We start from the raw sequence: 11,125 nt of genomic DNA, 5'->3' as shown, positions 1-11,125 counted from the left end.
AAATTCTTGGTTTATAATAAAATTATAAAGTGTTTAAAACCATCAATGTATCTGTTATAGAAAGAAGTCCAATATCTTAAGTTGTCCAACTTGCAGAAAAATGAAAGCAACATATAATTTTTTAAAAATTACTTGCCTTTTAACCATTTTATATTATTGCCTCTAGTATTTTTTCCTTCTCAAACGGAAATTCACACCCTCTATGATACTGCACTTGAGTCAGTCATTCTGTGCAGCCTCAACTTACATATTCCTAAAATCTTCATGTGTTCTCTCCAAAATATCTGTGATACCAGACTGAACAGATTAATGATCTTTCTATCTACAGTGGTGATATCATCAGTATCGTTAATTTTGCTAGATATGTGTCTCAATATTCTTTAAGTTGATTCTGTAGTGTAGGCAGCCTAGTTTTCATAGCAGAATATGAGTTTTAAAACATTTGACAATGTCTGGAGACATTTTTGGTTGTCATAATTGAGGTGGGGGATTCTACTGACATCTAGTGGGTAGAGAGAGGCCAAGGATACTGCTAAACATCCTACTTTCACAGGAAAGCTCTCTTTTTCTTTTTTTTTTTTTTTTTGAGACAGTCTCACTCTGTTGCCCTGGCTAGAGTGCCGTGGCGTCAGCCTAGCTCACAGCAACCTCAAACTCCTGGGCTCAAGGGATCCATCTGCCTCAGCCTCCTGAGTAGCTGGGACTACAGGCATGTGCCACCATGCCTGGCTAATTTTTTCTATATGTTTTTAGTTGTCCAACTAATTTCTTTTTATTTTTTAGTAGAGATGGGGTCTCGCTCTTGCTCAGGCTGGTCTCGAACTCCTGAGCTCAAACGATCCACCCACCTTGGCCTCCCAGAGTGCTAGGATTACAGGTGTGAGCCACCACGCCTGGCCCCAAAACAATTTTTAAAAAGAACAAGGTTGAAAGATTTATACTGCTTGACTTCAAGATTTACTACAGAACTACAGGAGTCAAGACAGTGTGATAATGGTATAAGGAGAGGCATACAGATCAATAGACTAGAATAAAGTCCAGAAGTAAGCCTATATACAAGCATACCTCAAAGATAATGCTTGTTCGGGTCCAGACTACCACAATAAAGTGAATATCACAATAAAGCAAGTTACACAGATTTTATGGTTTCCCAGTGCATATAAAAAGTATGTTTACACTATACTATAGATTATTAAGGGTACAACTGTATTATATCTGAAAAAAATGTACATACTTAAGTAAAAAATACTTTATTGCTAAAAATGCTAACGATCATCTGAGCCTTCAGTGAATCATAATATTTTTGCCAGTGGAGGGTTTTGCCTCCATTTGATGGCAGCTGACTGATCACAGTGGTGGTTGCTGAATGTCAGGGTGGCTGTGGCAATTTCTTAAAATAAGACAGTAACAAAGTTTGCCACATTCATTGACTCTTTTTTTCAAGAAAGGTTTCTCTGTAGCATGTGATGCTGTTTGATAGCATATAACCCACAGTAGAGCTTTCAAAATTGGAGTCAATCCTCTCAAACCCTGCCACTGCTTTATCAACTAAGTATACTCAATATTCTAAATTCTTTGTTGTCATTTCAACAATGTTCATAGCATCTTTATCAGGAGTAGATTCCATCTCAAGAAACCACTTTCTCTGGTCATTTATAAGAAGCAAGTCCTCATCAGTTCAAGTTTTATCATGAGATTGCAGCAATGTGATGTGATGCAGTCACATCTTCAAGGATTCACTGTTAATTCTAATCTCTTGCTATTTCTACCCCATCTTCAGTGACTTCCTCCACTGATGTCTTGAACCATTCTAAGTCATCAAGAGGGCTGGAATCAACTTCCTCCAAACTCCTGTTTATGTTGATATCTTGACCTTCTATGAATCACAAATGTTCTTAATGATATAAAGAGTAGTGAATCCTTTCCAGAGGGTTTTCCATTTACTTTGCCTAGATCCATCAGAGGAATCACTATCTATGGCAGCTACAGCCTTATGAAATGTATTTCTTAAATAATACTTGAAAGTCGAAATCACTCCTTGATCCATGAGCTGCAGAATGGATGTTGTGTTAGCAAGCATAAAAACTTTAATCTCCCTATACATCTCCATCAGAATTCTTGGGTGACCAGATACATTGTCAACAAGCAGTAATATTTTGAAAGGAATTTTTTTTTCTGAACAGTAGGTCTCAACGATGGGCTTAAAATATTCAGTAAACAGTGCTATAAACCGATGTGCTGTCATCCAGGCTTTGTTGTTCCATTTACAGAACAACAGGCAGAAGAAATTTAGCATAATTCTTAAGAGCCCTAGGATTTTCAGAATGGTAAATGAGCATTGATTTCAACTTAAAGTCACCAGCACCATTAGCCCCTAACTAGAGAGTCAGCCTGTCCTTTGAAGCTTTAAAGCCAGGCATTGACTTCTCTCTAGCTAGGCAAGTCCTAGATGGCATCTTCTTCCAACAGAAGGCTGTTTCATCTGCACTGAAAATCTGAGGTTTACTGTAGCCACCTTCATCAATTATCTTAGCTAGATCTTCTGGATAAGCTGCTGCAACTTCTCCATCAGCACCTGCTGCTTCACCTTGCACTTTTGTGTTATGGAGACAGATTCTGTCCTTAAACCTCATGATTCAACCTCTGCTAGCCTCATACTTTCCTTCTGCAGCTTCCTCACCCCTCTGTCTTTTTAAAATTGGTAGGGCCTTGCTCTGGATTAGGTTTTGGATTAAGAGAATGTTGTAGCTGGTTTGATCTTCTATCCAGACCACTCAAACTCTCTCTGTATCAGCAATAAGGCTTTTTTACTTTCTTATCATTTGTGTGTTCACTGGAGGAGCACTTTTCATTCCTTCAAGAACTTTTCCTTTGCATTCACAAAATCGCTCGCTGTGTGGCACAAGAGGCCTACCTTTCAGTCTATCTTGGTTTTCAACATGCCTTCCTCACTAAGCTTAATCACTTCTAGCTTTTGATTTAAAGTGAGAGATGTGCAACTCTTTCACTTGAACACTTACAGTCCACTGTAAGGTTATTGATTGGCCCAATTTCAATATATTGCCGTGTTTCATGTAATAGGGAGTACCAAGGAGAGGGAGAGAGATAGGGGAACGGTTTGTTGGTGGAGCAATCAGAACACACATTGATCAATTAAGTTCGATGTCTTATATGGGAGTGGTTCATGGTGCCCCAAAACAATCACAATAGTAATGTCAAAGAGCACTGATCACAGATCACCGTAACAGACATAATAATAAAAAAGTTTGAAATACTGTAAGAGTTACTAAAATGTGATAGAGACATACTATTAGAAAAATGGTGCCAACAGACTTGCTCAATACAGGGCTGTCACAAACCTTCAATTTGTAAAATATGCAATATCTGCGAAGTGCAATTAAACAAAGCACAGATACATGAGGTATGGCTGTATATATCGTCAGCTGAATTTTGACAGAGGTGCCAAAGTAATTCAATCGGGGAAAATGTAGTCTTTTCAATAAATGGTGCTAAAATAACCTATCCATATGGGAGGGGGGAATGAACCTCTTTATTTCACAGCAAACTCTAAAATTAACTTGACATATACCATAAACCTAAACATATAACCTAAAACTATCAATCTTTGAATTCAGGACTCAGAAGGGGCTGCTGCCTGTTTTTATAAATAAAAGGCTTCTGTGGGACACAGCCATGTTTATGGTTTTGTTTTTTTTTTTGAGGCAGGGTCTTGCTTTGTTGCCCAGGCTGGAGTGCGGTGGCATAGCTCACTGCAACCTCCAATTCCTGGGCTCAAGTGATCCTCCTGCCTTAGCCTCCCAAGTAGCTGGGACATGCGCCACCATGCCCGGCTAATATTTTTTTAAATTTTTTGTAGAGACGGGATCTCACTATGTTGCCCAGGCTGTTCTCAAATTTCCAGCCACAAGCGATCCTCCCACCTCTGCCTCCCAAAGTGCTGGGATTACAGGCCTGGTGCCCAGACTATATATTGTCTATAACTGATTGTGAGCTACAAGAGCAGAGTAGTTGAGGCAGTGTGGCTTGGACGTCTAAAATATTTACTATCTGGTCCTTTAAGAAAAAGTTTGAAGATCCTTTTCTAAGAGAAAATATGGGAGAAAATCTAGGTAATGATTTCTCACACACAAAAAGCAAAAACCATAAAGGAAAACAATGGTGAACCAGACTTCAAAATGTTAAACTTCTGCTCTTTGAATGATAGTGTTGAGAAATGAAATGCAAGCCACAAAATGGGAAAAAATATCTCACAAAGGATTTATATCCAAATTATATCAAGAATTCTTACAAATCAATAATAAGCAACTCAATAAAATAATGATTAAAGTAGTGAACATACACGCCACAAAAGATACACAATTGGGCAATAAGCACAGGAAATAGTGCTCAACATCATTAGTACCAGGGAAATGCAAATTTAAACTACGGTGAGATAACCACTAAATAGCCACAAGAAATTTTAATTTTAGCAAGACTGAAATATTAAATGCTGGTGAAGACATAGAGCAAGTGTAATTATTATACAACATTTCTCTACAAGGTACATAATCACTTGGTAAACAGCCTAGCAGTTTCCTTTACAGGTAAACATATATTTAACATACATTCCAGCAATTCTTATGTACCCAAAAGAAATGTGGCTTAATTATTAGAGTAATAATAAAGACAAAGAATAAAGTACAAACCCTACACAAAAATCCTTATCATATGAAAATGTGCTCCTAACCTTCCTTTTAAACTCCCTTGTTTCTTTACACACAAATGTGCCTTTAAGTGTTGTGGCTCATCACCATGCTGGAGATCAGTGAGAAATTAAAAACAAACAAAATAGCCTGCAAAGCTTCAAAGCAGAAACACAAAAGCTGGATCAGGTAATATCTTTCGAACAGATTGAGCATATAAAATCTGAAAATCCAAAAATCCGAAATGCTTCAAAATCTAAAACTTTTTGAGTGCCAACATGATACTCAATGGAAATGCTCACTGGAGCATTTCAGATTTTGGATTTTCAGATGTGAAATTCTCAACTGATAATAATAATAAAAAAAGGTGAGGTTTGAGTAAGCACTTGAAATAGGTGAGGAAGTTAACTAAGTAGATATCTGGGGAAAGGGCAGCCTAGGAAAACCAGCAGTTCTGCCCAAAAGGGCCTTTCTACCTTAAGTGCTTATTAAAATCATTCTCTTACCTTCGAGCTCACACAAAACACTGCTTCTTCCAAGAAGCATTTTCATTTTTTCCACTGAAAATAAATCATCCCTCTACTTTCCCATAGGACATTCAACATACTTTTCTCAGGGAACCCATGATATTATGCTTTGGGCCCTATTTATTCAATATTATCTATTGCCACCAAATAAATGGAAAGGTTCTATAGGACTCTGTCTGGCACAGTGGGATCAGGCTAAATTTTCTGAGTGAATGCTGAATGAATCACCAATGGTACAAGAATGAAAATTCTTCCAAGGTGCCTTCCGGACATGAGCTTTGTTCAATGTAGTACTAATCCCCTGGGACCAACAGCAGTGGCTGTAAAAGCCCATGTTCCTAGTGGGCTTTTACAGTGGGGAAACTGAAAGTGCCGGGAGGTGGATTTTCTATTTTAGGAAAGTAGGGGGGGAGATGTAATGACAAGCCACCATACATTCCCTGAATAGTGCTTCCTTCATCTCAGCCAAAGTTATATTTCCTGCCAATTTGGGGACTGAAACATTTTCTACCCAGACCCACCTTACTTTCAAGTTCACTGTTAAACTCTTCTGAGAATCATGAGGAATGTACTGTAAAGCTAATGAACCTTAAGCATTAGGGCTCCTGACTTGCATGCACAGTTACTACAATATAGAAGCATTTCTACGTAGGCATTTCTGGCAAATTGTCTAAAGAAATAAGTGAAGAAAGAGACCTAAATCTCCAAGACCCCCATAATTTGCTGTGATTTCTATACTCATTTTAAATATTAACTTTCATATCTAATTTTGAATTTTTTTTTTTTTCAAAGAAAAGGAAATAAAAAGGTAAACGTAGAACAAAAGCTCCTTGGCTATTTTGGCTTCATTGCGGTCTTAACACCCCTCCCCCAAAAGATCCACCATTATAAAACACAGGATGTTAAAGATCCAAAAAACACAATGCAGAACTCCACCCTAGGTCTCTTAAGAGGGGTAGTGGTGAAAAAGTGAGATAAACATGTCAGAGAGGCTCAAAGACGAGGAGAGCCTTGGCTACTCTGTTTCAGCCAAAGCAAGGCCCTCCCCCGGAACTCGAGGTTTCTATCACAGACGGGGTCCAGGACACTTAGGGAAACAAACTCACAGGGATACGCTCTCCTGGCAGTAGCTGCCATCTCCCGGCTTGTCACTCAGTATTTTGCAAAACACACATTTGCCTTATGACTACGGCTGGGAAAAAGGTGGATGGGGTCGAGGGAAATGGGGAGTTAAGGGACAGTAACAAAGGGAGGATAGACAGGGGGTGGGAGTGGAGTGAGACGGGGTGACAGAGACGCACCAGAGGGGGCACATAGAGAGAAAGGGCAGGAGGCTGTTTTTGCACCTTTAGGTCTCCCTCCCCCAAAGTAACAAACAGTCAGGGCCTAGGTGAGGTGAAGAGTGATAAGAAAAAGTAAATAAGGAACACGGGATGTCTGCTGTTTTACTCAGCCTTTGCATTTGTCAGACTGAAAAATTCAGAAAACCTCACCAAACTTCCAAAAAAGATCCCCAGTGAGTTGGACGTGAAGACCCAGTGAACGCAACCAATGGGGGAGGGTAAAGGAGCCCCTGAATTCCGCAGTGAGGCGATCAGCGCCAATCACTAAAAAAGGGAGAGGGGCTGAGGGACGCTAGGGGGATCTGGAAGGGAAGGAAAGTCTACCCGACGAGCCTCTCCCGGGCAGCCCCCGCAGGGTCCAACTCCGAGCGCTCCCCAGGGTCCGCTGGGTTCTCACAGCGCCCGATCGCGTTCCCACCGCTCGTCCCCTCCGGCCTCCCAGGCGCGCCCCTCGCCCCGGTCGGACCCTCTCCGAGGACCAGGAGCCCCGAGGACCCCGGCCCTGGCCCGCGGGCACCAGTCCCCGGCGCAGCCCGCAGCCGCCTCCGCTCAGGGCCGCGGAGTAAGCCGCCCAGACCCTGGACGGCAACTTGCGGACGCCGCCGCGGGCGACCCCAGCCCTGGGCCGCAGCCCTACACTCACCGCGGCGCTCCATCCCGCGCTCCGGACGCGGACGGCCACCCAACGCTCACGGCCGCAGCCGCCGAGGGTTGGAGTTCGTCGCTCCCATCCCCCACGGCTCGCGGACACACCGCCAAGCAGCCGCCGCAACAACCGCCACGACCGCGCCGACCACGACGACCACGACCGCGCCGGTCTCGGCCGCCCCGCCTCCCTCCTCGTGCCGCCCGCCCACAGAGCCCAGCCCATTGGCCCGCGCTCGCGGGGGCGGGGCCCGGCGTCCCGCAGCAGGTGGGAACGACTGCTCGCTCTGGCGGGGGTTGTCAGCTGCGCCCCAGCCTGACACTGTCCCCAGAGTCGCGGGACATGTCGGCCGCCTTTGCGCTTGGAGCAGGGCAGGCGCAGCGACTTAGAGAAAAGTCACCTTTTGCACCCTCCAGCGGGGAGCAGGTCCTCCGTCCTTGTTTAATTGGACATTTTTCTTGTGGACACTATGAATTCCTTCCAATCAGGACTCTGGTCTTCAACTTGTTTTTTCCGCCTTCCTCCTCCACCCTCCTTCCTTTCAAAACAAAAATACATTTTGTGCTTAACTTTACAACTGTCCCACTCTCTTCTATTTTCAACTGATTGTCATTTTCAGCAAACTCAAAACATCAGCTATTATGCACAATACCTGGCACATGGTAGATGCTCAGTAAATGCTATTAATAGTTGACTGTGCCCCCTAACCATTCTATTTGCTTCTTATCATTAAATGTTCCTTGAGTAATGGGACTCATCAATACAGTGGGAGAAAGGAACAACCAAAATTTCAGCACTTACCTAAATGTTGGATCACACATCTTGTATGGGGGGAAAGCACAGTGTTTGTATTGAGTAGTCAGAGTATATGTTAGTAATACCCAAGAACATACCAAGAATATTCTTCCTGTCTTCTGTGCTGACACATAACAGGCACTCCATGAATATTAGCTGATAAATGGGTAAAATTATGGGAATGAAATTTGGAAAAGTCCCTCAAATTCACTCTCCATTTAAATCTTTTTCAAAGATTTGCCATATTCTTCACTCTTCCTCATTAGTCAGGAGGAATGTGATATTTGAAAACATTCTCAAAGGAAAATGGTAGTTCGTTTTTACAATAAATAAATATGATTTTTACCTGAGAAAGAATGGACATTAAAAATCTGCTATTTGGGTCAGGTGGCTGTGTTTGGCAATGAAACTAAGAAATAAAGGACAATACTTCCACGAAATCCTTGAATGATGTGCCAGCACATGCCCCGAATCCTCCTTGTAAGCCAACGTTTTTTTTTTTGTTTTTTTTTTTTAACAATAGATGATTCTCAGTTACAGTGGCTCATGATCATGGCTATGGAGGACAAAGAATAACAGACAAACAGATAGGAAATCAGAGATGTAACTGAATTAATAAACATATATGATGATATAGTATTTCTATTTTATAATTACAGGATATATTAACACATATCTACTCTGCCTATTGAAACGTTCTTCACTCCTTCCATGACAGAGGATACGACTTCTGCTCTGAAACCTTCCTGTTCTCCCCACTGAAAATCAATCATCCTATTCGAAATTATATGGTACATAGGATAGTATTCTTGTAGCACTTGTGGTTTTGGTGCCATGTTTATTTGATAGTGTTTATTTATACTAATTAGATTTAAAGTCCTATAGTACTACATTACTTAGGTCTGTGTCTGATACACAATGGGCCCTCACTGAGTATTCTCTGGAGGAAAACTGAGGGAATGATCAGTGGGTCCAAGAATAAAAATTCTTGTAGTTCTTTTTTTTATCATAAGCTGCACTCCACTTGGTTGTATCTAGTGGAAGCAAATGCAATGGCCACAAAAACCATATGCCTAAAACAAAGCTTGTGGCAGATATCCCATGCCAGAGGCGAAGGGGCTAATCAGAAGGTGCGTGTTCCATGTGGGCAGTGGAGGTGGGAACTTAGCCCCACAGGAGAGCACCGTGGACAGGTGCTCTTCACCTAAGCCGCACTCCAATGGCAGTCTGTCTAGGACGATCCAATATTGTCCACCAGGCATATCCTATTTTTATTCATTCCACAAATATTTATTGACTATCTCCAATGTGCCAGGCATTGTTCTAAGCACAGGGACCTTTAAATCCACTCTCAGATCCTCCTCAACTATGATTAATTCCTGTGAGAGGAAAAGAAATAATGGAAGCAGACAGGGGTGGCCCAAAGGTAGGTGGGCTCCCTGGACTGCTGCTGTCCTTGACCTCACTGCTCTGGCTTTTAGAACAACTAAGAGCCTGACAGGCCACAATGAGTATAAAGGCTCCAGATTCCAAGGTGTACAAAACTCACCAAGCAGGTTATTAATCCTGATTCCATGATGGTTGTAATTGAGAAACAAGGAATCAATTCAGACCACATGCTGGAAATAAAGGTGAAAGACATTGCAAACAGCCAAGAATTCTATGCTGTCATTAGAAGAGGAAACTGAGTAATACTGACAAAAATAAAGAAAAATTTGAGTATATCAATATAATATACTCATTTTATGTCCAGATTAAGGTATTACATTTCAAACCCAAGTTTTTTATGCATTTTAAACTTTCTTATAAGACTTTTGATGCCATAAACCCCTGTGCTTAAGCCACCATATACCAAAAGCCCTACTTAATGTCTTAACAACATCTGTGAGGAAATTCCTCTAATAATTAATGGTCAGTGAAAAAAATGGCCTTAAAAATGCAATTATTGATACTTCTGCAGATAAAGAGATGATGATGATAGAAATTATAACTAGCCATCTATAATTCACTCTGTGCTAGACACTGTTTTAATTATACCTCACATTTAGTAAATTATTTAGTCCTTACAACAACCCTGTGAGGTACTATTATCATAACCATTTTACAAACGAAAAACTGAGGCACAGAAGTTCAGTAAAGAATTTCTGCTGGATTTATAAAAATTAGCACCAGCATGAAGATAAGTTTGACCATACTCTTCTTTAAAAAAGATAGTAAGGAATCACTCCTCTTATTCTACCTCCGCCATTCTCTCCTTCTTGCTCTTTCTCAGGTACCCCAAGGTCCCTCTACCCTTAGCGCATTTGCCTCTTCTGTTAGCTCTGCCAGGGAATGGGCTTCCATTTATCTACGTGACTTGTTCCTTGTTGTCTTCTAGTCTCTCCTCAAATGATCCATATCAATGGTGTGTTCCCTGACCACTCCATAAAAACAGCATTCCCCCTTTTTGATGCTCCCTGTCTTCCTTACTTTGCTTTAATTTTTGCCATAGCACTTTTCCCTCTACTGACTTGATATAGAATTATTAGTCTATTTACATATTTTTTATTTCCCCTCACTAGTGTGGAAATGTAAGCTTCATGAAAAAATGAATTCTGCTTGCTTTGTTCACCATTATATCTCCAGCCCCTGGAAAAGTACTTGGACTTAATCAATAAATGAAAGATTTAAAGAAAATAACAATACATATACATTAGATTTATCTTTTGAAGGATTAGGTTGTTAGGATTTTGAAATTTTTAATCAGATAAGAGAACCATATTGCTTTGTTTGACAATGATTTTACTTTAGCTGTTTGTAACCAACACACGAACACATGCCAAGTTTAATTACTTCACCAAATCTTTATCTGAAAGAGCCATAAATAATCCTAGAATCTTAAATTATTTCCTTCCTTCTTTAAAGTGGAGAGGTGAACATTTTCTGCTATTGTTTTTCTTTCATCTATTCCACCAAATGCTAACTAGATAAGAAAGCAAATACAACTACCCTTAACCTGTGTATTCTCTTCTATGATCCACACAAAATCCCTATAAGATGATAAAATGAGATCTGTTTTTCCCAAAATAATTTCATAATTTTCAGAGTCAGAGGAATGTTACAGTTTATCTA

General features: G+C 40.8%; 1 protein-coding gene across 1 annotated transcript in view; it reads right to left on the bottom strand.

Moving 5' to 3' along the window:
* ARHGAP29 (Rho GTPase activating protein 29) overlaps positions 1 to 7,234 on the bottom strand; it is a 79,918-nt gene extending 72,684 nt beyond the window's left edge. The window contains exon 1 of the mRNA XM_012661195.1: positions 7,217 to 7,234. The gene's annotated coding sequence lies outside the window, so the exon portion shown is untranslated. The remainder of the gene's footprint in view (positions 1 to 7,216) is intronic.
* Between the last annotated feature and the right edge of the window lie 3,891 nt (positions 7,235 to 11,125).

This window comes from Propithecus coquereli, unplaced genomic scaffold (assembly GCF_000956105.1).
Source record: "Propithecus coquereli isolate 6110/MARCELLA unplaced genomic scaffold, Pcoq_1.0 Scaffold7, whole genome shotgun sequence".
Lineage (NCBI taxonomy): Eukaryota > Metazoa > Chordata > Mammalia > Primates > Indriidae > Propithecus > Propithecus coquereli.
The sequence above is the reverse complement of the archived record's forward strand: the minus strand, read 5'-3'. Positions and strand labels throughout refer to the sequence as shown.